The sequence below is a fragment of the Protopterus annectens genome, chromosome 2.part0 (genome assembly GCF_019279795.1).
Source record: "Protopterus annectens isolate FY-2018-M chromosome 2.part0, PAN1.0, whole genome shotgun sequence".
In the NCBI taxonomy this organism is placed as follows: Eukaryota; Metazoa; Chordata; order Ceratodontiformes; family Protopteridae; genus Protopterus; species Protopterus annectens.
Window position 1 is genome coordinate 1,596,138,313 of NC_056728.1, and position 24,899 is coordinate 1,596,163,211.

Genomic DNA, 24,899 nt, shown 5'->3' on the forward strand with positions numbered 1-24,899 from the left:
ATGGACATTTGTCCTGTTGGTTCATACATATCTACATGTACGTTGATGCATGTGCCCTGTTCACATATCCAAACCTGATGGCCTGTTGCCACCAATCAACCCTGCATGCTGTTGGAATGTGCACTGTTGTTCTAAATATGCATGTGTTATGCTTGCTGCTCAATGTTCAGAATTCATGGGTGTTTGGTTAATGGGAATACTGATGCATGCTGTTACAACTAATTTTGAATGGTGTTGTTTGTTACTAACCCAAAATGCCATAAAATACTGCTAAACATAGGACAACAGGGAAGGCGGGTTCCAGCGAACCCATATCTCCCACCTCAGCTGGCGAGTGCACCTGGCACCAGTGCCCAGGCCGGGACTTCCTCCTCCGGTGGCCTTGTGCCACCTTCAGGTGGAAGCACTGCAGGGGATGGGGCTCGTCCCCCCTCTACAAGCATGGCCAGAGGATAGCCTCCACTCACCCTCCATAGGGTCTGGTCTGTGGTGCGTAGTGAGATCAGGCATTCTGTGACTGATCCCCTATGCCAGCTCGAGGCGAGAGTGGCACAACTCACGGGTGTGCCTGCCCATCCTATCCAACCCCCAGCACAGCCCTGGCCTGGGCTGTGAAGGTGCAGTGGTAACTGCCCATGGGTGGGGATCTCAGTTCCACTGTTGCCATCTGTGGGCTCATGGGCTTGTGATATCCAAACATCCATCCCCATCAATTGTGTTTACCCCCCACATGTGTCATACTCTGCCCCTGTATGCATCTTGTTTGTCTTGTCTGTTAACCTCCCCAACCTACCTCCCCAAATATACCTACTTCCTGTACCTCACATTCCACTCTCACCTGAAAAAAAAAGGGCACTCTGTTTCCACAAAAAAATTCCACCACATACATAGCTGCCCAATTCTCACACATGTCCGCTGGACATGTAAACTGATAATTCTAATTGGCAGTGCAACATATTTTGTTGTCCTCACCCCTATCTCAGGGGTTTAAGGTTTCAAATTTCACACCAAATTTCAAACATATGCACAGCTGTTGCTGATAAAGAAATGGGCAGCTATGGACCTTCCCTACATCCTTCCTGCACATTCCGAGCTTGTTTTCCTACTGTCCTACCCTCATTGTGCCCCCTTTTTCACCGCTTTCCTATTTCCCCATTTTCTTTTCTTTAAAAGAAAATAGCGTGGGTGTTAGCAGGAGTAAGCACTTTTAAGCAGTAGTCAGCGGGTGTGTGCTTGTGTGCGCTTAGCTAAGCATAGATAAGCATAGCTAAGCGTCGAGCAAACTCGTGCAAACCCGCTTACAACTGCTTAAAAGTGCCTTAGTCATTCTGTATGACAAGGCCTGTAGTCTGCTCATCAGCAAAATAAAATACCCATGTCAGTCTCGAACCCCGGAAACACTAGTCTGCATGAATTACCACTGAGCCACAGCAGATATACAAGAACTTGGTTCTGAAAGAAATATATCATGAAATACAAGTAGTGAATGTAAAGGGAAAATAGGAAGGCCATTACACAAAGCTTGTTCTGTGTATCTTTACTGGCAATTCTTGTGGAATTGCATTACATTAGTGTGAGAAGAGAAACAGCCATGCTAGTAGGTAATAATGTTACAGTAGCACCTTACAACCCCCACACAGTATCAGAGCAGGATAAACACCACCATATTTGAAAAGGTAAGAGGCCAGACCTCCCAACTGTGACTGATTTACAGGGATGTACTTGATTTTCAAACAACTGTTACCTGTGCCCCACTGACTCCCTGTGAAATGTACTAACAGTAGGCAGAAAGGTGGGGAATCCCAAGTAATGGTAACTGTCAATAAGTTAAAGTAGACACTACTTGCATGTCAGAAATGGTGTAATAACACATATGCTCAAAATACCCCACAGTCACAACTGCAGAATATCTGAAATATATCACAGGTGTATCCCACTGATATGTACCTTTCCCTGAGGCTGGTCAAATATATACATGAGAGTATCTGAGGCCTGCAAGTGTCAGAAACACACAGGCATATCAGCCTGTCTGCTGTTACATACTCTGTGAATAGCTGTAGAATTACTTCCACAAGCATGCCCTTATGTAGGAGTACAACACAGAAATATCAAAGGATGTAGCCATCTAACATACTAATAACAGTATAGCAGTTCACAAGCACTGCATGTGCCTGATATTCATAATTGTTAGTACAACATACTTAGTTGTCCTCACCCCTCTCTCAGGGGTGGAAGGTTTCAAATGTCATAGCAAATGTCAAACATATGTGCAGCTATTGCAGTTAAAGAAATGTGCAGCTATGGACCTTCCCTACACCCAGCCTGCACATCCCTAGCTGGTGTCCCCACTGACTTCCTGCTTCCTGCTTACACCTGTTTAAAAGTGCCTTATTGACTCTGTATGACAAGGCCCTAGTACTGCTCAGCAGCAAAATAAAATACCCCTGTAAGTGTCAAACCCCAGACCTTGGGCTCACCAGACTGCATGAAGTGCCACCAAGCCACAGCAAACATATAAGAACTTAGTGCTGAAAGAAATATATCATGCATTACAAGGAGTGAATGTAAATGGAAAATAGGAAAGCCATAGCAACACATTCCAGTAAAGACAAATATCAGGCATTCAAGGAGTGAATGTAAAGGGAAAATACAAAAGCCATAGCAACACATTGCAAGAACTACTGTTGTATGCCAGTTAATCCTCAAGTCCCATAGGTAAGTACATACCCCCATGTAAACAGTGTAAGCATTAGCAGGTGTGAGTTAACGTACACACTGAGAAGAGTGAACTGGAAGAAGCAACAGTCAGGTTTCAGTACAACATGCATTTCAGTGGCTACAACACAGCGTTAGATATGAGAGATATACCAACCTTCTGATTTACACAACAGTGTCCACAGCAAACCAGCATGGTCCCCACCTTGCAAAACTGAAAGGCCTACACCTACCTAACCTATCATTTTATAGCAATGTCCTGAAATCACAGTGAGAACTGCAATTACCACACAGCAGGCTGCATGCAATTACTAAATGCTGGCCACCAATTGGTGCAGAGGCCATCACATGCACATGTGCAGATACCTACAAAAGCAGCCCATACTGCCAGTCAACTCATGCAATAATATCATTGCAGCAACTGGAGGGAGAGAGAGAGAGAGAGAGAGAGAGACAGAGACAGAGACCAAAAAATAAATAAAAAGCAAGCCAGCCAGCAAGCCGGCCAGCAAGCAAGCCAGCAGAAAAAAAGCAGTCAGAGACAAAGGTAATGTAAACTACATAATCTAATAATCTACATACTGTGAACCCTCCATATGTGTTAGCAGTCTGTATCTATATGTATATGCAGATGTGCATAGGGCAAGGGACATACTGCAACTGTTAGTGAAGGCTGGACATACATATGTAGTTGAAGGTTGCTATGTGCACATATCAATGTAGGTTGTAGTGTGTGGCATTGAAAACAGCATGCAGTGCAGGTATATGCCATGTGGTGGTGAACTTCTGTGGGACTGAGCCAGTGAGGCCTGCTACAGCTATACGGCCTGAGGACAGCATAATGCATTATGCACAACACCGTGCAATGGAATGGTATGTCTCACAACTGTTTCAGAAGTGATATTCCCACCATGAAAGGTGGGCAGTCTATGTGCCTACATGTGCATGTATATGTACAGCAATGGATGTTTAGAAGTGTGTGTGTATATATATATATATATATATATATATATATATATATATATATATATATATATATATATATATATATATATATATATATATAAAGAGAGAGTGAGAGAGGGGGACATAGGGGCAGATGTACTGCAACAGGTGCCTGGTGACCAAGGCATGGACTGAACACCATTGTTGATACTGCAGTACCATACCCCATTCCAAAACATGTTACCCACTAACTACCACATAGGTGGTTGCCCGCCTACCACTGGAGGTGTCAGAAGGGAACATGGGACACAGGTGTACAATAGCCTCCCCTTTGATATCTACAGTGGCACACTAGTCTTGTAATCCCTGTACATGGTACGTGTCATCACAAAAGGTGTGTCAGCTAGGGAAATGTAAGTCAGTGTACCCCTCTACACCTCACAATGTCCTATGCAGTATGTACCTCCCATGAGAACTACTTCAAGTGGAAAGGCCACAGACATACCCAACAAAGACTGATAATGTCCTCAAACACATTCCCTATGCAGACTGACTCTCAAATCCACAGCTAGAGTGCCTTGCATACTTCCTACACAGAGGTTACCACTGCTGGACATACACAGTTATGTCATACCCATACCAGTTGGCCAACCACCATGGCAACACCTCACAATCCGTCCAGCCTACATGACCTAGGGCCCTAATCCTTGTCACCACACTAAACAGCACATGCTGGAGGTACAGATTTCTATACACAAATATGCCATATCCTGGAGTAAACCACCCAGCATTAACAAACAAGGCTCCTTATTAGTAGATGTCATACATACCCCTGATGAATGTTATGGAGATAGGTAATACGACCTGTGAGTCACCTCTGTGAAACAGTTTGACAGGAGCAAGTAAAATCACATTACATGTGTCCCAAAGGGCAGAGTAGCATATGGCTAGGATGCCCTAGGCCAAGGGCCAATAGCATAGTACCTGCCTATGACACAATGCACACACATGTACTCAGTGCAGTACCAGCTATGTGATGTTGAATGAGTGTACACTGATTGTGTGCAAGGTCTGTAAAGGTGTGATAGCTTAGTGTAAGTTTATGTCTGTCATGGTAGTTAGTGTCCTTGGTGTGCGGCCAGAGAAAGATGTGTCAGTTATCGGGATGCAAACATAGTAGATTGGCATATGTTGTTCTGTACTTCCCTGTGTATGACTGCGGTGTCCCATCCTAGGCAGAAGCAATACATGTATGCTCAGTAAGTGGTACTGCTGTTGAATCCAGCTCACATATGAACTGTTGTACTACCTGAAGCTGTAGGCCTAAACACTACAGTATGGTGTATGTTCACATCCCCTGGTAACACTGTCTGGTGTGTTTCCTGTAGTCTGCATGGATTACATACCTCATGCATAGGTATCTGTAAGTAGGGGCACACAGTACTATAAGGTACACAGTTAATGCTCATCTGTGTTGTCATACATTTGTGTGTTGTATGTATGCGTAATGTGTGTGTAATGATTTCTGTACCATGGCCGCAATCACATGTGTGTTACAGGGTATGTGTGTTTACCTGGCAGCATGTATACTCTGTGACAGCAGTATGCTGGCTATAGTAACAACTGTGCACATATGTCAGGTAGGGGTATGGCATCAAAGACTAGGGTGGATTACCATTAAAACTGTAAATGTGCATTGCATTCATTGCACGGGATGACAATATTCTTCATCCATTAGCTTGATACATACCCCCAGTGTGAGGTTGTGCATTGTATCCCACACAGTGTGCTGAGTGCTTGTGTATACTAGTTTGTTGTATGGAGTGTGGCAGCCAAAGTCAGACAGTTGTGGGCTGAGCACTATGTGGTATCGAACATGTGTATCCCCTGATAGACAGACAGATGCTATATATGGCAGTTAAGTGATATCAGTACATTAGAATATTAAGTGTGCCACATGACTTGCTTACATATTTTTCTTTTCCTTCTAGGGTGATGGTGCATCAGCGAAACCCACCTTATACAGCAGCAGAGGATCAGGAAATCCACCAGAGCCTGGTGCAGAATTACTGTGTGTTGTTTTCCAGGAGCAGCCAGAACCAGCATGAGGGGGCTGCACTGTGGCAAGATCTTGTCTGTCAGGTAAATGACATAGGCATTCATAACCGGACATATCAGCAGGTACGCCATCACTGCAGTGATTTAATTAGACATGTCCGGCAGCATGCATCTGATATCCACAGACAACAGCTTGCCACAGGCAGTGGGGTACCTATCCACCCCACCTCACCAGTGTTGAGGAGCACCTCCTAAGTGTTGTGGCTCCAGGCCAACAACAGCAACATCCACAAACATGTGTCATCGTGGAGGTCGGAGCCACCCAGCATGTTGAAATGGAGCGTGCAGGTAACATGCCATATCTCTAGTTGACTGTTCTCTGTACTGATAGTTTATTTGTGTGTACTGTTTGTGTAGCTGTTAACCTGCCTATTCTTCTGCAAGACTGATATTCTGAGCATAATCTGTACACCTGTGAAAGCCACCTGTTGTACTACTGTACTTTATCATACTCACAGTATCAATGGCACAGTTGTGGCCACTGGCAATCACTCTCATATTTTTGCAGGTCCCTCTGGAGTGACAGCAAGGCAGCCAATCCATGCTGGTGAGTGTGTAATAACAATACTATTGCTAATGGCATGTGTATGTCATATGGAGGTGTAGTCTGTGCACATGTAACACACCTACGCATAATGCATGCTGTGCATGTTTGCTGTGAGACTATGCATATCCCATTATTCTCAATAGCTGCCTCACTCACATGCAATACGCTGAGCATGACACACATGTGTGGCAACACAATACTGGACATTGTATAGGCATACCTGATACACATGTACACAACACACACATGTTTGGCATACACACTACACCTTAGCCTGCTAGACATGTCCAATTATGACACCTGCTGTATGGCCACCCTTCAGTATCCCACTTATCATCTACGCAGCACACATAATATACCTGAGGGGTAGAGGCCTATCATGTCTTTGTGCAACAGTCTTGAACAAATAATACATTCATGTTAGGCAATGCTCACTATTGGCCACCTTACAAACCCATGTAACAAGTGGCTGTGTAATTGTGGATGTAGTCATGTTACTGCATGTCAGGTACAGCATGCTAGCTGCCTGTCTGGCACACATTATCATTGTTGACTGACCACAAGAAGCATATTGATCATGGCTCACGTTACTACACCACATCCAGTTCTGCCAACCACAAAAGTACACATAGCAGTCATTGCGTAGCACCGTCATGTGTTTGTGTGTGTGTGTGTGTGTGTGTGTGTGTGTGTGTGTGTGTGTGTGTGTGTGTGTGTGTGTGTGCAAATATATGCACCCACAGCTTGTAACACTTGCACAACATTGTTATGTCCTTGTACACATTGTGTCCCAGGGTGGAGACAATCACTGAACAACTACACACAAGCATCAAGTACATGTATACTGTTATTAACAAGGGCTGTCTACACTTGCACTGCATGTTCCTGTGCAACACATAATTTGCATGCTGACACATGTGCTGTGATGTTTTTCCTTGTGATACTGTCACCCACCCTAAAACAGTATTGTGTATGTGTTGGATTGCAGGTGTGTCTGTGTTTGTATCTGCTGTACTGAGGAGTGTGCCTGTGTGCTTGTGTGCCTGTGTGCCTGAGGACTTGTGTGCCTGTGTGCCTGTGTGCATGTGCGCCTGTTTGCATGTGTTCCTGTGTGCATGTGTGCATGTGCGCCTGTGTGCCTGTGTGCCTGTGTGCCTGTGTGCATGTACGCCTGTGTGCATGTGTGCATGTGTGCCTGTGTGCTAATATCGTGTACACATTTGTAAACTGTTTCCTATCTTCCTCTCACAGGTTCTGATGTTGCTCTGGTGGAGTGCAGCAGCCACTGCTGAGGATAGTGATTATGATGATACATGTGTAATGGCACAGGGAGGTGTGACAGGGTCTGTCATTGGTCAGCCAATTGACACTAGACAGCAGTCAACCCCATCAATGCACACAGTCATTCTGCCGATACATCCATTGTCACCAATGTCCTTAGCTGAGGGACAGCATACAGTGGGCATTTACCAGGGTAGTGTGGTATCATTGGCACATGCATCCCCTCAGAGCAGCCATGGCCAGATTCCTGACATGGTACCACACAGGCAGATGTCCAGGGGTTCTCCTGGGAGCATCCATGGTCGTACTGCCCCTGTCAGACGTGCCCACAGAGGTCTTTCATCCTCAGCTATGTTCCAGGCTGTAATGCAGGCACAGGCACGTATGGAACGGTACACCAGACAGGGTCTGAGAGAGCTTAGAGCACATCACACTGCTATGAATGACACTATGCGTGAAGTTGCGTCTGCCATCCATAACATCAGCGAGGTCATTGATAGACATTGGGGGGGACATTAGATCTCTTCCACAACTACATGTCCAGGAGCCAGGACAGTGCAGGACGTTTGAGGCATTGACGTGGACGTATGCCAGCAACATTATCAGCTGGCAGTCATCGCGGATGACAACAAACCCGCAGCCGCTCCCATAGTGCCAGTACCAGCCCCAGCAATGCTGGATCTGTGCTGTCATTAGACCGTACGAGAAGACCATGTGCATGTGGCTCTGGACAGTCCCAGCAGGGACACCAGTCAACAACCCACTGCTTCTGATGACAGTACCCAGTTTGGCTTAGTACCTGATACTGTCCGTAGCACCCCTGCCAGGCACAGGTACAGTGTCCATGGCCAGAGACAGTAATCTGTATGACCTGGCAGGTACAGTCTGTGGCTGTCCACAAACAGCCATATATGGCAGCCATGTGGTGGAACTGTGTGCATGCATACACACACACATAATGCTAACACCTAGGGCTAACACATACACACAAACATTGCAGCAACATTGCCCCATGTTGTACTGTTGTCCCTCACTAACACACACACACACACATACATGTCAATTGGATGTGTCAATGGCATACTCTGGCAAACCAAGTACACACCCTGTGCATATGATGAAACTGTGCCACCTCCTGCCGCCTGTAACATTGATGCAGGAACAGGGTAGCATGGTGCTGATGCACAGGGTGACTACATAGCACTGTAGTAATATTATCATGTTGTTAACAGTACAGTGTAATGATGTTGTGGATATATTCGAGCATGCATGATGCATTACCTATGTTTGTCATTGCAGTTTTGTATACACCAGTGTTAATTCCCAAAGTGTACTGTCTGCACATGTGTCACATGGCTGTTGTGTGTACCTGTGCCTGCATGTGTTGGGGTGTGGACAGTACATGTGTGATGTTTGCAGCACTGAGTTGTAGGTGTACATTTGTGGACATGGTTAGCATGGAACATGACATGGTTTGACAGTATGCTGTGGGTGATACGGTTTCCAAATGTCAATGGTCTGCATTCTGGTAGTATACACAGCTTACATAGCCTGACATTCAGTGGTCATTACATGGTGTCTCTTCAACTGATACACAGATGTAGGAACCTGGTGTCAGTGATATCCCTGCAGCACTACACTATACCAGTAGCCATTCTTACTGAGCCCCACATATCCCTGGGAACAATACTCTTTGGCATATAGCAGTCTCACGTACATGCCAACACACTACAGATATGTCCATCCATGACTGCAAATACATAGAGTGGCCTACAATGCATTCTACACATGACACACCTAACCACCACAAGGGTATCATAAGGACAGATACCTGTTGTCCAAGCCATGCTGTATTGCTGTAATGCAACTGTGGCATTGGCATCGGCATGTAGTTAACATAGTATTCCAATAGTACCATGTAGGTGGTAGCACCCATCATGTAGAACGGGTAATGGTGGACAAGTGTTATCTTGTCTTTCCTGTGATATTCACATTTCCAAAGGTATTCTGCAGTCCCTCGGTGTATCACCTAATCAAGAAGGTGTCTGTATGCATATCAGCGACAGTTGCCATACACCTACACTGGGTGTCCATCACTCACAAACTTTGCTGTGTTTTAACATGTCTGACATATACTCCAGACATGAACCCTCACCCACATTAATCTATCAAAGCTTTCATGGGTGTGTGTCACATAGTTTGCCTAGGACACAGATCACTGTAGTAGCCTGCATTGTCACCAACATACATGTATGGCCTAAGGTCTGGTAAGCTGTGGTACATGCTGGCAAAGGTAACAACTGTATTCATATGGGGCAGGCTTCACACATAGGAACTATTAAAGGTCACAGGTACATATCTGTATGTGGCACACACATACCTGATGTGTGCATTGAAATTACTGTTATAATAATATGTCATACAATAATAAAAGCAAAACACATTGACAAACTGTGTGACAAACACACACAGGGCATTTTTAGGATTCAAACCCCTACCTAACTATGTTATGATACTTGAGAGAGATGCATTAGCACAGCACGCTATTCACATTAGTGGGTGATTTTTTCTCTCCTGCTGTATTTATAAGGTGCTGACATCATCAGTCTTTCCAAAGAGGACTGTACATCTTTTAGTGTGTTATCCCAGTCTTCAAAAAGGCCCTTTCTTTCACAGAGAATTGCATACATACACACCCACACACAGCATTTGCAGGATTCACCCCCTACCTAACTATATTATGATACTTGAGAGAGACGCATTAGCACAGCGCGCTATTCGCATTACTGGATGATTTCCCTTCTCCTGCTGTATTTATAGGGTGTTGACATCATCAGTCTTTCCAAAGAGGAATGTACATCTTTTAGTGTGCTATCCCAGTCTTCAAAAAGGCCATTGCTTTCACAGAGAATTGAATACATACACACCCACCTGCCCCCCCCACGCGCAGCGTTTGCAGGATTCAAACCCCTACCTAACTATGTTATGACACTTGAGAGAGACGCATTAGCACAGCACGCTATTCACATTACTGGGTGACTTCACTTCTCCTGCTGTATTTATAGGGTGCTGACATCATCAGTCTTTCCAAAGAGGAATGTACATCTTTAACTATCCCTCAGTATGGGGGATAACAATATCTGTGCATTAACAGATGCCTAGTTCAGGGTCACATATGCACACTGGCACTGCCAGGTTATGTTCTATAGCATGCTTCATGACCACAGGACTTGTAACACACAACACAAGTAGGGGGTGTAGCCATATACATCACAGATACACACACCTCTGGGTTGGTACCACTGCACTAAGCATGACAGGCCATACATATACAACTACCATTGTGCAAAACTGCCTTTTAGTTTGGTGTGTGGTTCACACCACCCCCCCATACCCAGTAACCACACTTGGCTTTCCTGGGAACAGTGTAGGATATGCAGGTCTTCACACACACCATTATAGTGGTTGACTTCAGGTACACAAATATTGACTGGGGATACTACTCAGACCCTCAACAACATCACCCTACAGCCACTACAATTTGTGAATCCATGTGCTATGGCACAACCAGTCACCACACCCATAAGGGGGAATACATATTGGACCTGATCATCACCAACATGGGGACTCTATGTTCCACACCAGAGGTAGAACCATCATTGTTAAGATCAGACCATAAACAACTTTCCCTGGACATCCATATCCCGTCCCCACCCGAAGCCAAGGAAATCACTGTAAAGAATTTCTCAAAAGCAGACTTTGCACTTGTGAAGACTGGGGTGGAATACTTCAAAGGCCCCGTGCTGGAGGATAATACAGCCCAATCTGCAGAATCCTTTACAAATGCATTGTATGAGCACCTGCAGGTATGCATTGATCATGCTATCCCAAATAAAACCTTGACTCCTCCAAAACAGTAGACCTGTCTGGTTGACCCCAGCCATATATAAGCTGTACAACAGAAGGAGGAAGCTACTACATAACAGAGCAATATCCCACAGACCCACATAGATAATAACCTCTCCTTTGCTAATCACATTGACAGAGTCATTGCAAAGACCTTTATATATCCCTCCTTATCACATGGGTGTTTGCATGTAGATCATGGGAGGTCATCGTGGCCCTCTACTAGTCACTCATCAGGCCCATGGTTGACTGCAATGCCCCTTTTGGGGTGTACCTTACCCAACACCTGCAGCAACTACAGTGAACACAACAGTACCTCCCCAAGAGGATCATGGACTACACACAGATGTCCTATGCAGCTCAACTAAAGGATCTCTAGCTCTACTCAGTTGCTTAACGCCTACTTAGAGGTGATCTATGCCTGACGTATGCAGCCATTTCAAACCCAGAAGTAATGGACATGCTCCACTTCATAACATCCAAGACCCTTAGAGCTACACACTCCAGGAACTTAAACCTCAGCACAAAAATAAATAGGACATGCTGCAGGGACAGATTCATTACCCAGAGGCTCCCCTCACTCTGGAATTGAATCCCAAATAAAGTTAGACATAGCCCCTTGCCAACCCTCTTCCAGCAAAATACAGCCGCATGGATGGGAAATTGCAAATTCACACCTGGGATCTCCACTGTGTCCCTGCTTGACAGAGGCACAGCAAACTAGCCTTAATGGGTGCCTTCTGTGACCTACTTTACAGAGGCACAGTAGGCTAGTCTACTGGGGAGGTGGACACCAAATACACTCTGCCTAGGCTTATGACTTCCCTAGGGCAGACAGCCTAGTATTGACCTCTGCACCTATGTTTATGTTCGGGATGCACAATATTTGTTGCTGCTACTGTTTGCAGGTATTTATTGCCGTAGCTTTCCCAGTTTCTATGAACAACTTGTGTATCTGCGTAACATGTTTGATCATGACAGGTTTCCAGTATATTAATATATGTGTCTGTTGTCATTTAACTGTGTGCACAGGGCAGATTGCTGGATCGTGGGAGGTTCCTGGCTTAACACATACAACTGCCAGATATGTGTGACTGACTGCTATACTCAGATATGGCCTAAGTGTGTGAGCATGCCCAGTTCAGGCTTTCCATGGTTTGTTGCCTGACATATGTCTCATTTATCCAAGTGTGTGAGCATGCCCAGTGTGACCTTTCCATATGTTGTGATCTGGAGTCCACTACGTTTCTAGTTGTGTGTGAACATGACCAATATTGACATTTATACTGTGTGTGTTGGAAGTCATGTTGTGTTCTTACTGCCAGACTCCTTTGTGTCATAACTCAACAGGGATTATGCTGTGCCTGCAGGGTTTCCATGTGATAGTTTGCAAAGACTTGGCAACATTCTCTCATACTGGCTGAACCCTTCAATACTGTCATGGTGTAGTGGTTCAGTACTTTCACTATAGTGCACAGTTATCATGGGTTTGAGTCCCATCACTGCTTTAAATGTTCATACTGAGTAGACCAGACTGGTTAAGGGCCAGTTGGGCAACTATGAGCATGTTGCATTTTGTTCAGCTATGGCCTACTTAAACCAGGCTTGTCCGACATTGCTGTGTATTCACCGACTTGGGTGGACATTGCCAAACATTACTCCACATTGACCACAGTTGTACTAGTTGGTGTGTGTGATTCTGTTCATAGGTTCATACTAGGCTATCTGCCCTAGGGCATTTATAATCCTAGCCAGAGTGTGTTTGGCTTTCAACACACATTTTAAGTGGAGTTTGCCATGACATTTTTCAAGGTTAGTATACTGTGCCTCTGCTAACAGTGACATAGAAGTGATACCCAGGGTAACCCTACAATCTCCCATCCACTCATCAAGATTCCTCTTGAAAAGAGTCAATGAGGGATTCTGGCTAACCTGGAATGGGGGTTTACTCAAGAGTGGGTTATGAATCTGTCACTCCAGCATGTCCTATTTATTTCAGTCCTGAGGTTCAGGTCTCTTGAGCGTGTAGTTTGATGGGATTCTGATTTTCTGAGGTGTGGCATGTCCATTGATTCCAGGTTGGACATGGCTTTATATATCAGACACAGATTGCCTCTGGGCAGGCAGTATGCCACTGAGTGGAGCTGCAGTTTCTTTAACCAGGCAGCGAATGGCATGTGTTTGAGCCCTTTGATCCTCCTGGTGAGGTACTTTTGTGGTCATTCCAGCTGCTGCAGGTGTCTGATAAGGTACATCCCACAAGGGGCATTGTACTCCATTATGGGCCTGATGAGGGATGAGTTAAGAGGCACGATGACCTCCCCTGATGTAGATGTGAATACCTTCATGATTAGGTGGGCTATACGAATTTTTTTCTAAACACTTTGGCCATGTGGTTATCGAGAGATTGCTATCAGCTTGGGTCCCCAGGTCCCTTATCACTTCTTCCATACTTAATGGATTACACCTATGTGGTAATTTGTGGGCACTTAGTTTTTGACAAAGGGGAGGACTATACATTGTTTTGTGTTTAGCTTGAGGACATGGCTCTGGCACCAGTTGTCTGTTCCTATGAGGCCCTTTTGTAGGATGCTTGTGTTAGCTGGAGGGTTGATTATGGCACCCAGTTTGCAGTCATCTGCAAACTTGTTCACCAACAGTCCTTCTGTGTTGGCCTGTACCACTGAGAAATATATACCAAACAAGGGAGGTCCCAGGACTGAGCCTTGTGGGATGCCACTTGTAGCTGGTGTGGGGTCTGACATGGCTCCAGCATTTCTGACCATGTGGGTTCTGTCCTCGAGCCAATTTGCAACCCATCTAGTGACATAGGGGTTTATATTGAAGCTGGTGATCTTACCTATGATGACCAAGTGGGATATTGTATGGAAGGCTTTTGCGAGGTCCAGGTAGGGTGTGTGGACCACCTTCCCCTCGTCAATGGCCTTGGTGACTGTTTCAAATGACTCAACCAGGTTTAAGAGGCAGGATCTGCCCTTAACAAAGCCAAACTGGGTAGGATCCAATGTCTGTAGGTCCCCAATATGTTTATTTCTGAGGTCCATGATGATCCTTTCCATAGCTTTGCAGACCAAGCTAGTCAGGCTTCTGGGGCAATAGTTTGCAATATCCATTGAGGCACCATCTTTGTGGAGAGGGACCACTGTTGCTGTACACTGCTCTTTGGGTACATATCCTGTGGTAAGGCTGACATTGAACAGTGGTTTTATGTTTGTGTTCAATTCTTCTTGGGGTTCATGTTGGACACAGCCCAGGACACCGTCTGGTCCCATTGATGCTGTGTGTTTTGCTTTGGAGAAGCTGGCTGTTACCTGAGCATCTGTGATGTCAGGGGGCCAGCACTCTGCTTGGATAGATATTTGCCCTTTTGGTGGGGAGGGGGGGGGAGAAGTTTGCACTGAACCTGTCAGCTCAGATGTTGGCAATGTCTGTGGGTTTGGTGTATTGTTTGCCATTTTGGACTACTTCTGATCATATCTGGGGATTCCCACACAGGTTCCTACCATAAGTAAAGAATGCCTTGTGATTATCCTTGGTGTCCTGTACAATTTTTATCTCAAAGATGGCCTTAGACGATCTTATGTGTGGCCGTAGTTTTTCAATAATATTGATCAGAGATGCCTTCACTTTTTGGGATTTTGATCTATCATATAGTAGCTTCCTCCTTGTATTGTATGGTTTGTTTATGGCTGGGGTCCACCGGACAGGATGCCTGGCTTTGGAGGATTGAGTCTTGGTTTTATTTGGGATTGCATGATCCATGCATTCCTGAAGGTGTTCATAGAATGCGTTTATAAAGGGTTATGAGGTCTGGGCCATATTTTCCACAGGCACAGGGGTTGTGAAGGATTCCACCTCAGTTTTGAGGAGTGTGACATTTGCTTTAGTGAATTATTTTCACTGTGTTTTTCTAGCCATGGGCTGGGATTGGGATGTGAATATCCAGTGAGATTACTCTCTGGTCTGATCTTACCAGTGAAGGATACACTTCTGGTCTTGGGCATAGAGTCCACATGTTGGTAATGATCAGGTCCAGTATGTTTTCCCCTGTTGTGGGAGGGGTAGCAAGTCGTTCCATAGCATTTTGGTTTATAAATTCTGGGAACATTTGGGCTAGGGTGTTGGGGCTAGGGTAATGCTCCCAGTCTATGTTTGGGTGGTTGAAGTCGCCCAATATAATGGTGTTTGGGGAGACATTCATATTTTCATGTGTTCTCCAGTTGGCTAAGTGTGGTTCCTGGAAGGTGGTTTTAGCCACTGTTAGTTGCACATGGATAGTCTCCGATGCTTCATGCTGTGCCACCAACCTGGGGGTGTGGGTATCTTTGAAAAAATATTAATACTCACCCTCCTTTTGTAGTTTGTTCCATGTTTTGCAGCTATAAAGCATGGTATGAGGTGTAACCTGTTAATGCTAGGCTGCTCTTGGGAGCCTTGAGCCAGGTTTCTGTTACTGCACAGATATCAACATTCTCCATGCTAAGGAGAGTTTGGAGTGCATGCATCTTGCAGTTTAGACTTCTGGCAATGAGTAGCATTACTTATGATTTCTTATCCCTTGTGATACCAATGGAGGTGGGTTTGTGTTTCGAGCCTTACCTAAAAAAGGCACTATGGGGGTGACAAGAGCCTTTGGCAATATCCAAAAGGCCACAGGTGATAGGTGAAATCCATCCCTAGCGAAGCATCATGTCTTGTCGAGCATGTCATCCCAGGCTGACAGACATTGCATCCCCTTTCACTGACACCAATACTTAAGCCAATTGTTGTAATTGATCATCTTGTCTTCATATTGTGGCCTCATGTTTGGTGAGGGTAGGATGATACTCAAGGTCATCAAGTTTGCATATATTACATGGTGGTAAATGCTGTTTAGCACTACCTTACATTGCTTAACACATGGCAATCATGCTTCAGGTGGTGCTGCAGGGCTGCCTATGTCAGATGCACATACTGCACTCCCTATACATGTTTGGAATCAGGTAGCGTTAAGTTAGGCATCCATTTTACTATATGTGCGAGTCAGAGAGAGGTATCATTTCCAGGGTTCCTACTGAGCCAGTGTATGTGCTATGCGTTGCCTCTTTGCCAAGGCATACTGGGCATGCCTCCTTCTGCCTACTGGGGCAGGCTCAGGTTGTTCCTCCTCCGAGTCACACTCTGCCTGTGATGGCCTTGGCACTGGTGGGGGGCTGTTTGGCCCAGGCCTATGCTGGTCCTGCTGCAGCTGTTTTCGCAGAATCATATTATGTAGCATAGCACATACCATGACAATTTGGGTACATGTAGTTGTGAGTATTGCAAGGCTCCACCAGATGTGTCCAGGCACCGGAACCGTGACTTGAGCAACCCAAACACACGCTTGATTACATTTCGTGTTTGCGCGTGTGCCTCATTATGGCGTTCCTGTTCAGGTGTGTGTGCATTTCTAATGGGTGTCATCAGCCATGGCTCCAGTGCATAGCCAGCATCCCCCACTAAGTGACCATGTGGGATGTCCCCATTGGCAAATGTCTGGTACAGCTGTGTCAGATGCCAGATATGGGAATCATGGTAGCTTCCAGGGCAGCCAGCACACACATTCATTATTATGCCCTGGGCATCACACACAATCTGGCAGTTGATGGAGGGGAAGCCCTTGCAATTAATGTAGGCCCTACCCCACTCTCCATCTGGTGCTTTGATGCATGTATGCGTGCAGTCTATTGCACCCACTACCTCTGGGTATTCTGCTATTTGCCGGAAGAGACGCATATTGCTGGTCAATATCTTACAGGAATTGGGGAAATATACATGATCACCGACATGTGCTGACATGGCATCCAGGTGCAGTACCCTGGATGCTGATGCCTGTGATATCCCCATCATATCACCAGTTGGTCTCTGAAAGGTACCTGTTGCTAGTATTCTTAGGCCAACACATACCTTGGTTTCCACTGGGATGGGTTCCCCTCTGTTGGTTCTGTGTGTGAGGCATGGCCTGCACAGCTCAACAATTTGCTGCAGGATGTCTCTGTCCACTCTATAGCGCTCCACTATCTCCAGCTCATGTAACCTCTGGTAGGTGACCCTGGACCTGTACACTCTTCTCCGTCTCCTCACTGTGGGTTGTCCAGCAGCATTTGCGTTGCCACCACCCTCAGCATGTTGCATATGTCGTCTTATAACAGCAATGGCAGCCCCTAGCATTTTTTGTCTGAGTGTAGCTTTTTCAGTTTTCACTTCTAGTAGCTTACTCCAGTGTTGCAGTGTCTCTTGAGAGAAACAAACTGCACTGTTGTTTGCAGAGTTTTAAGTGCTGGGCTGGGCTAGTGTTCTGCCTGTGTAATTGCCTGATTCTGATTGTTTGCACCTGCTAGCTCTACTAGTATTCCCTGGTAGCTTCCTACTATTTGTTGTGCTTCCTTTTTCCTTTCTGTTTCCTTGGGGGAGCAACGCACATACAAGTGGAAACACACTCATAGCAGCTCACATGTGCGCACACATGCTTAGATGGACTAAAACTTGCTTATTCAGGTTAAAACGCCCACACACCAGCGCAAACCACTTACAGGTCTTCCAACAGCCTTATACATGCTTACTCCAGCTTAAACGTGCGCACTCACGCTTTCACGCGCGCACTCTGTCTTACTCGAGTTTACAGGCATGCACACGCGCATACCCGCTCAGCAAGAAACTTTGGTGTTATCCACAGTATACACCTTCCATTTCTTGGCTTTCCCTGGCCTACCTGTTGACACACCTCTTTCCATGATGTCTGACAGCTAACACATGCCACTGTGCTCCAATGAGTTTCGCTACTTTCATACATACCCCCCTTGTGATGTCACCTATCTCCTACTCTGTTCCTCCCCATATCCTACTCCTACACTCCACTGACTGTGCTCATTTGCTATGTAAAAGTGTGATTCACTATCCTAACACTCATTTACATAGGATTGCCTACTAATGCTTGGTTACATGTCTTAGACTGGGCTTCTCCCCTTAGCAACCCCTACTCGGTGGCCATGTTGTCTTCAGCCTGCTATTCCCTTACATTGTCATTTAGCAATTTTCATAAATTCCACGTTTGTGGCTTTTATTGTCTTATTTTATAATTTTTATAGCGCACCCCATTTGTGCTGCGCTGCGCTATGCTTAAACATCGGAAATCGCTGAAAAAAAATTATTTTTATTTTAATTTTGCATCTGGGAAATTTCCAATGGCCGTATATTTGGCCATTGGCATGCTTCCTCAACCATATGCAACCTTTATTTGGAGCTGACAAGGCTCCATTGTGCTATTTGAAGAACGATACTCAGTTGTCAACTGAGTACATTTCTGCAGCTAACATGTCTCCTACTTGGACAGGTTTGTGCTTCCTGGATCGCAAATTTACCTCATTTGCATGCCTTTTGGCTGTAAGTGAGGTAATTTGCATATCCCAGCCCTGTTCGTGTATGAGACGTTTTAGGAGCTCTCTTACATGCCCCTACAGACTGTTCCTGGATTGCTCTTCGGACATAATGGCTGCATGGAGTCTTACTCTACTCATAGACTCCATGCAAGCCATCGTGAATCCGGCCCTTAGTATTTTTTTAAAGTGAGCATTTAGAAAACAGAAGATTTTTTTTCACAGCTTTTGTGGCGTTTGTGACATTGTATGTCCTTCTGATGTTTTACTCTACTTATATCATTCTTTTTTCACAAGGAATTTTATATCAGCATATGGAAGCATTATGCCAGTAATGTGGGATATGAGAATAGGCTGCTAAACCATGAAATGTTAATAGAATATTCATTACTGCTTACCTATCTATTAAAAACAAATATTAACATAATTTGCTTGCAGTATAAGTTTACCAATAAAACCATTTTAATCCATAATTTAAAAGAAGATCATACAAGGAAATTCCTTACACAGAGGATTATGAACGGATCACTGATCCAAAACAACTTATTATGTGTTTGTGACATGGATGCTTGAGAAGTGAATATTGGCGTCTATGTCATTAACACATAATAAGAAGGTTATGATCAGTGACTCGATCATAATTGTTTGTAGTGTATGGAGTTTTATCTACTCCAGGTACTGCAAGTTACAAAAAGCTGTGAAACACTTACCAAGTGCTAGAGTCCCTTTCATTTACACTCATCTATGCCTCTCAACTGTCCAGATTTTCTCAACATTCATTTAAGTTTCAGACTTTGTATCCTTCAGAAAATGCAAGTGAACACACACCCTGTTATTTTAGCAATTACTTAAGTTTATAACAGGAAGTCAAGGATACATTATTGGCAGTGGCGGATGGTGACTTCAAATCAAAGGGGGGCTGCAGGAGCTAGCTGAATGGCTGGGGTCAAGGGGAAGGGGTGTGGCCAACCAGAAAGGGGAGGAGCTATGCTCAAAACCACAAAAACTAACTTTAATTAAATACACTGCCCTGTGTGGCAAACCATCATTATGAGAGTCCAATCAAGACAAAATAAGTGTAGAAGAATAAAAATATTTCAATGCATTGGCTGCATGACAGCTTACTTAATCTATAGATGGAAACAAAAGGTTGTGAGGCATGAAAAAATAAATTACTTTTTAAATACGTTACTGGAATGTCAGTCAAAATCAAGAACAAGCAAAACCAGAAGCACTCAACTCAAACCACTTCTCCTTGCACTGCAGTTCTAATTATAATTTATATTCAACTTTATTAAAGTGCCAAGTAACATGCTGAAAGTAGAAATATCTGTGATGCCCCCACTTGTAAAAATGTTTCTTATCCAAAAAAAGACCTGTTGCCTGACAACTATCTACTTGTTTCATGGGGAAAACATGTAAGTAAAAATTGAAAAGCAAACAAGAAACAAGCTCAAGATAGATTGCTAAAAGGATAACTGTACAGGTTATGGACCACACATGATTGGCATTCTGTTTAGTTTACGGGTGAAGTCAGTTTACGGGTAAAGTCTGTAGAGATGACTGGAAGTCTCCAACAAGTGTAATGAGCTTTTTAAAATAATGGAATCCTGTCCTTTAATACCCAAGGCTTATACATTATCTAGTCAAGTATTCTCTGCATGGCAACAACAGAAAGGTGTTCAATGTTAGCAATTCTTTAACAGTATGCTTATTAAAGCTTACTTGCATCTTATGATCTCAGACAAGCTTACATTATGGTCATTAAAGCATTGCTACTTAAACAGAGCAACAGGCACTTTGAGTAATAAGCATAAATCAACAGTACAAAAATATGACAGAAACCAGACCTTTCTGCAAAATCAAGGACAGATGAAAAGCCACTGTAGTACTTGTGTCTACCTTGGATGGGGGCACTGCACATTTACACTGCATAACTACTCCTTGCCTTGCTTGGACACATCCAGAGTCAGTACATGGTGGAGTGGGGTGCAACAAGTATGTCACAATTTGAAATGTCTCTGGCTGACTGTGATGGCCCTGATACGTGTCATACCTCTCAACCTCAGAGCAAGAAATCTGGACAAAGCCATACACAGAAGTGGGACAAATGCCCACAAATAAGGACAATTTTTAAATATTGCTCTAATAAACTTAGAAAGATAATAGAATAGGTCTTGCATTAGTATGACTTTTCTGAAGGGTATAAAATCTGAAACTCAAATGTCTGCCATTATTTTCTAACTTCAGTCTTTAGTGATTTGTCACTAATTTGCCAAAAAACACAATTTTATGAAAAATGGACCAAATGTGATGCAAAAATATAAAATAGCCACACAATACAGCTGGGAACCTGTCAAAGAAGAGACACTTTAATATTAGTACTGCTAGTAAGCTAACTTAGTAAGCTGACAAAATAAAAGAATCTACATGCATTTCAAGTAATCTATAACTTTGATTATTACAGTTATTTCTTAATTGTAAACCCTCCATGTTTTCTTCCAAAATTGCTATTTTGCGGAGGGATTATTAGAGGGAAGAGCAACATTTTAAGCCAAAATCGGAGACAGTTGAGAGGTTGGCTATGCCTAATTCTATAAAGCAATTTATTTGCAAGTACCTCTCAACCTGTTAATGCAGTAAATCTGAACAAGGCCAAATATACTGGGGGAACATATAAACAATACTAAAAATTGCTCTTGTATAAATTGAGACAGTTGATAGAATAACAGTTCTTACTTTAGCATGCATTTTTCTGAAGGTTATGAAGTCTGAAACTCAGTGTATCATTATTTAGTGACTTAATTTCTAAATGATTTGCCAGAAAACTACAAATTTTATGAAGAACAAACCAAAAATAAGAAGCAAAAATCTATTCATTCTTTGAAAATCTGGACAGTTGGGAGGTATAGTTCAGCTGGGCCTGTCTGAGTTTGCTGCCCTTCCCCTGACAAAATCACGGTTGAATGGAGCCTCTGCAGCCATTCCTATGAACCATTACTTGGCTATTTCACTCCATTTACCATAAACACTAATGTGCATACTGCTTTACTTGTATGATGAGTTGGACTTCATTTGAAAGTTTTATTTTGTATTTTACAGCACAAACACTAAGTCATCTACTAAACAAAGCAATGCAGTCTCACAATGAAAACTTAGCATTAAAACTTCTCTGCTCTTGAAACTCACATTCATTGAAATAGCATTGAAACCCACATTCAAAGAAAATACATTTTGCCAGTGGCAGATAAAGATTAATTTTGGGCTGTTTTCAAATCATAGGCCCCTTGCATATGAAACATACATGTGCTCTTTGATACACCTTCCTCATTGTACTAAATTATATTCCTTGTACAATATATCACAGTTGTTAGAGGGCGTTTTAAATTTGTTTTGAACATTTTTCCAGTAAACAATGAAACAAAATGCATGCACCCATAATGACAAAACTGCCCAGTTCAGAACATTTATCATAAAAGTCTACTCAGACTTCCGCAGTCCACCATTATCAGTAAATATGCACAATTCTACAGGCCACCATTATCAGTAAATATGCACAATTCTACAGTCCATTATCAGTAAATATATACAATTCTACAGTCCATTATCAGTAAATATGCACTATCTCTGAAGTAAAAGTCATCTAAATAATTCCACATTAAAGAAATCTGTAACTAATGAAGAGGTTGCTGCTAGCAAACACCTTTATATTTCATGGTTTCATCGAAAAATAAAGTGCCTGTTGCCCCTCAGAAATAAATTGCCTATATTACATTAAAAAATGATAAGCTAGTAATATTGCAAGAGGAAATGGATGGCAAACTGATAACGAACTCATAGTTAATATCTTCACCAAGGAGAACATTCTCAGTACAGCAGCATCCACCCCTTGTGGGAGTAGAACCCACAGCCTTCTGCATCAGACAAGTACACAACTTGTTGTGCTATTAACAAGGCAAACCAACTTCACTTAAGCAGCACTAAACTTCTGTTCCCCTGCAGCTCTCAGCTCCTTTTAAATCTACTCAATACTCAACTTTGCAGCACAAGAAAACTGGAAAAAGCCAAAATGTATTGGGGGGGGGGGTCATAAGCCCAAAAACCAGGAACACAAACATTGCTTGTATAATCTTGGAAAGTTGCTAGAACCATACATTTTACTGCCAAGCTCACTGTGCAAAACAGAGCAACATACCACTACGCCAAATCAGCTGTTTTGTAAAAGAGGAAGACTGAAACTTAAATGGCTATCATTTAGTGAATTCAGTTCTCACCATAGCTGTCAACCTCTTAGTACAAAACTACCTAAATTCCTTGATCTCTCCCTAACCCTAAAAGTCCTTTCCCTCTTCCTAAACCTAAAACTCCCTTCCCATTCCCTAACCCTCAAATCCCTACTTCTGCTCCCTCCCCATGGCTGCCACTCTTACCTCACTCAAACTAAAACAATGTGTTCAAGCAAGGTGTAGCATCTGTTTGCCCAAGCTCATATTCAAGTTCTAGCACAAGCTGCAGTCTACGTGAGCTACAAGACACTCAAGTCTCTTGTTTTGAGACAGTGATTTTTGAGAGCTTGGAACTCAAATGTCTGTAGTAAACCGTGCAAAAATCAATATGTTGCAGATGTATAGATCATCAGTTAGCTAATAATCTGTGTCAGCGAACATATTTATTAGGACTTAATCAATACTTCAGGTGCTCAGTAAGGTATGTGACAAACAAATGCCCTTACAGTACATGGAGTGATGGTTATTCCCCACTAGGCACATACCCAGAACTTGGCTATTGTGGTTATGGCATGCATAAAAGTAAAATTTTGTCCAGTTGGTTAACATAAAGTAAATATATCTTTCTGTAGATAAAAATGAATACCCAAAGAATACTTCTATTTGTATTTCACCACAGGTAGGATGTGATTCTAAAGTTGAAGCATTTGGTTTTACTTCTTAAATTTAAATTAGCATCTTAAAAAACCTAAATATATTTGATTTAATATCCATTTATTATAGATAAAGACAGCATACTGAAGCAATGTGAATAAAAAGCTGTGAAAACTAATGATTGTTTCCTTATTTATTTATCTCTTCAGTAACACAGAAAGGAGACAAGCATGAAGCTATAAACCACTAGACAGCCATTACTTTTTATTGGGCAGCACTATAATGAGTTATGTGAGGTAAAGGAATACCTAAAAAGTTTAAGAAATCTAAGTTAATAAGACATACAAATAAAATATCAATTTCTGACTGAGGGCTTCCAAAGCAGAGACAACAGGTTCTTGGGGGGGTTCCTCTACTCTGCTACAGTCTGGCACATGTCAATTTAAAGGTCTGGTTAGAAAGGAAATTGAATGTGCAAGTATTAAATAAAGCAGATGGTGCAATGGTTTCCTCAAATACCTTAGGAAATAATTCCATCTTAAAACTAAAACAGCTGTAGTAAGTTTGGTACAGAAAGCATTTCAGGAGTAGATATGGTATAAGGGTTGCAGCAATGAAATAACAGTTGGCATGAAATTCACGGCAATTATGCATAAAGGGAAAACTGCTACTCCAAAAATTAAACAGTAAAGCAATAAAAAATAATACTATTACCTCTGTGAGCTCTGCATCAGGCACTTTCCAACATTCATTTCTTTAATAACCTGTTTCCGATACAAGAAATTATACTAAGGCTTAATAACTACTAAGTGCTTTTACATTTCTGAATATTAGCCTTGTAAATCTTCTGTTATCGCAATTGTTAGAACAATTTATAACTATCAGCTTTATGTATATTTTTCATCCTAAATCCAGGTCCAACGCCGAAAACCGACTGACTGATTCTCGCTCTTTTCCCAGGACATAAAGCCCGGGAAGAGAGCGACAACCAATCAGCAGCATTTGCCCAGCAAGCACGTCATGACGTGCCTGTGGATGTCGCAGTCCGAGTCCCTTCCATATCTATGCGGTTTGTGTCTCAACTGCATAGAC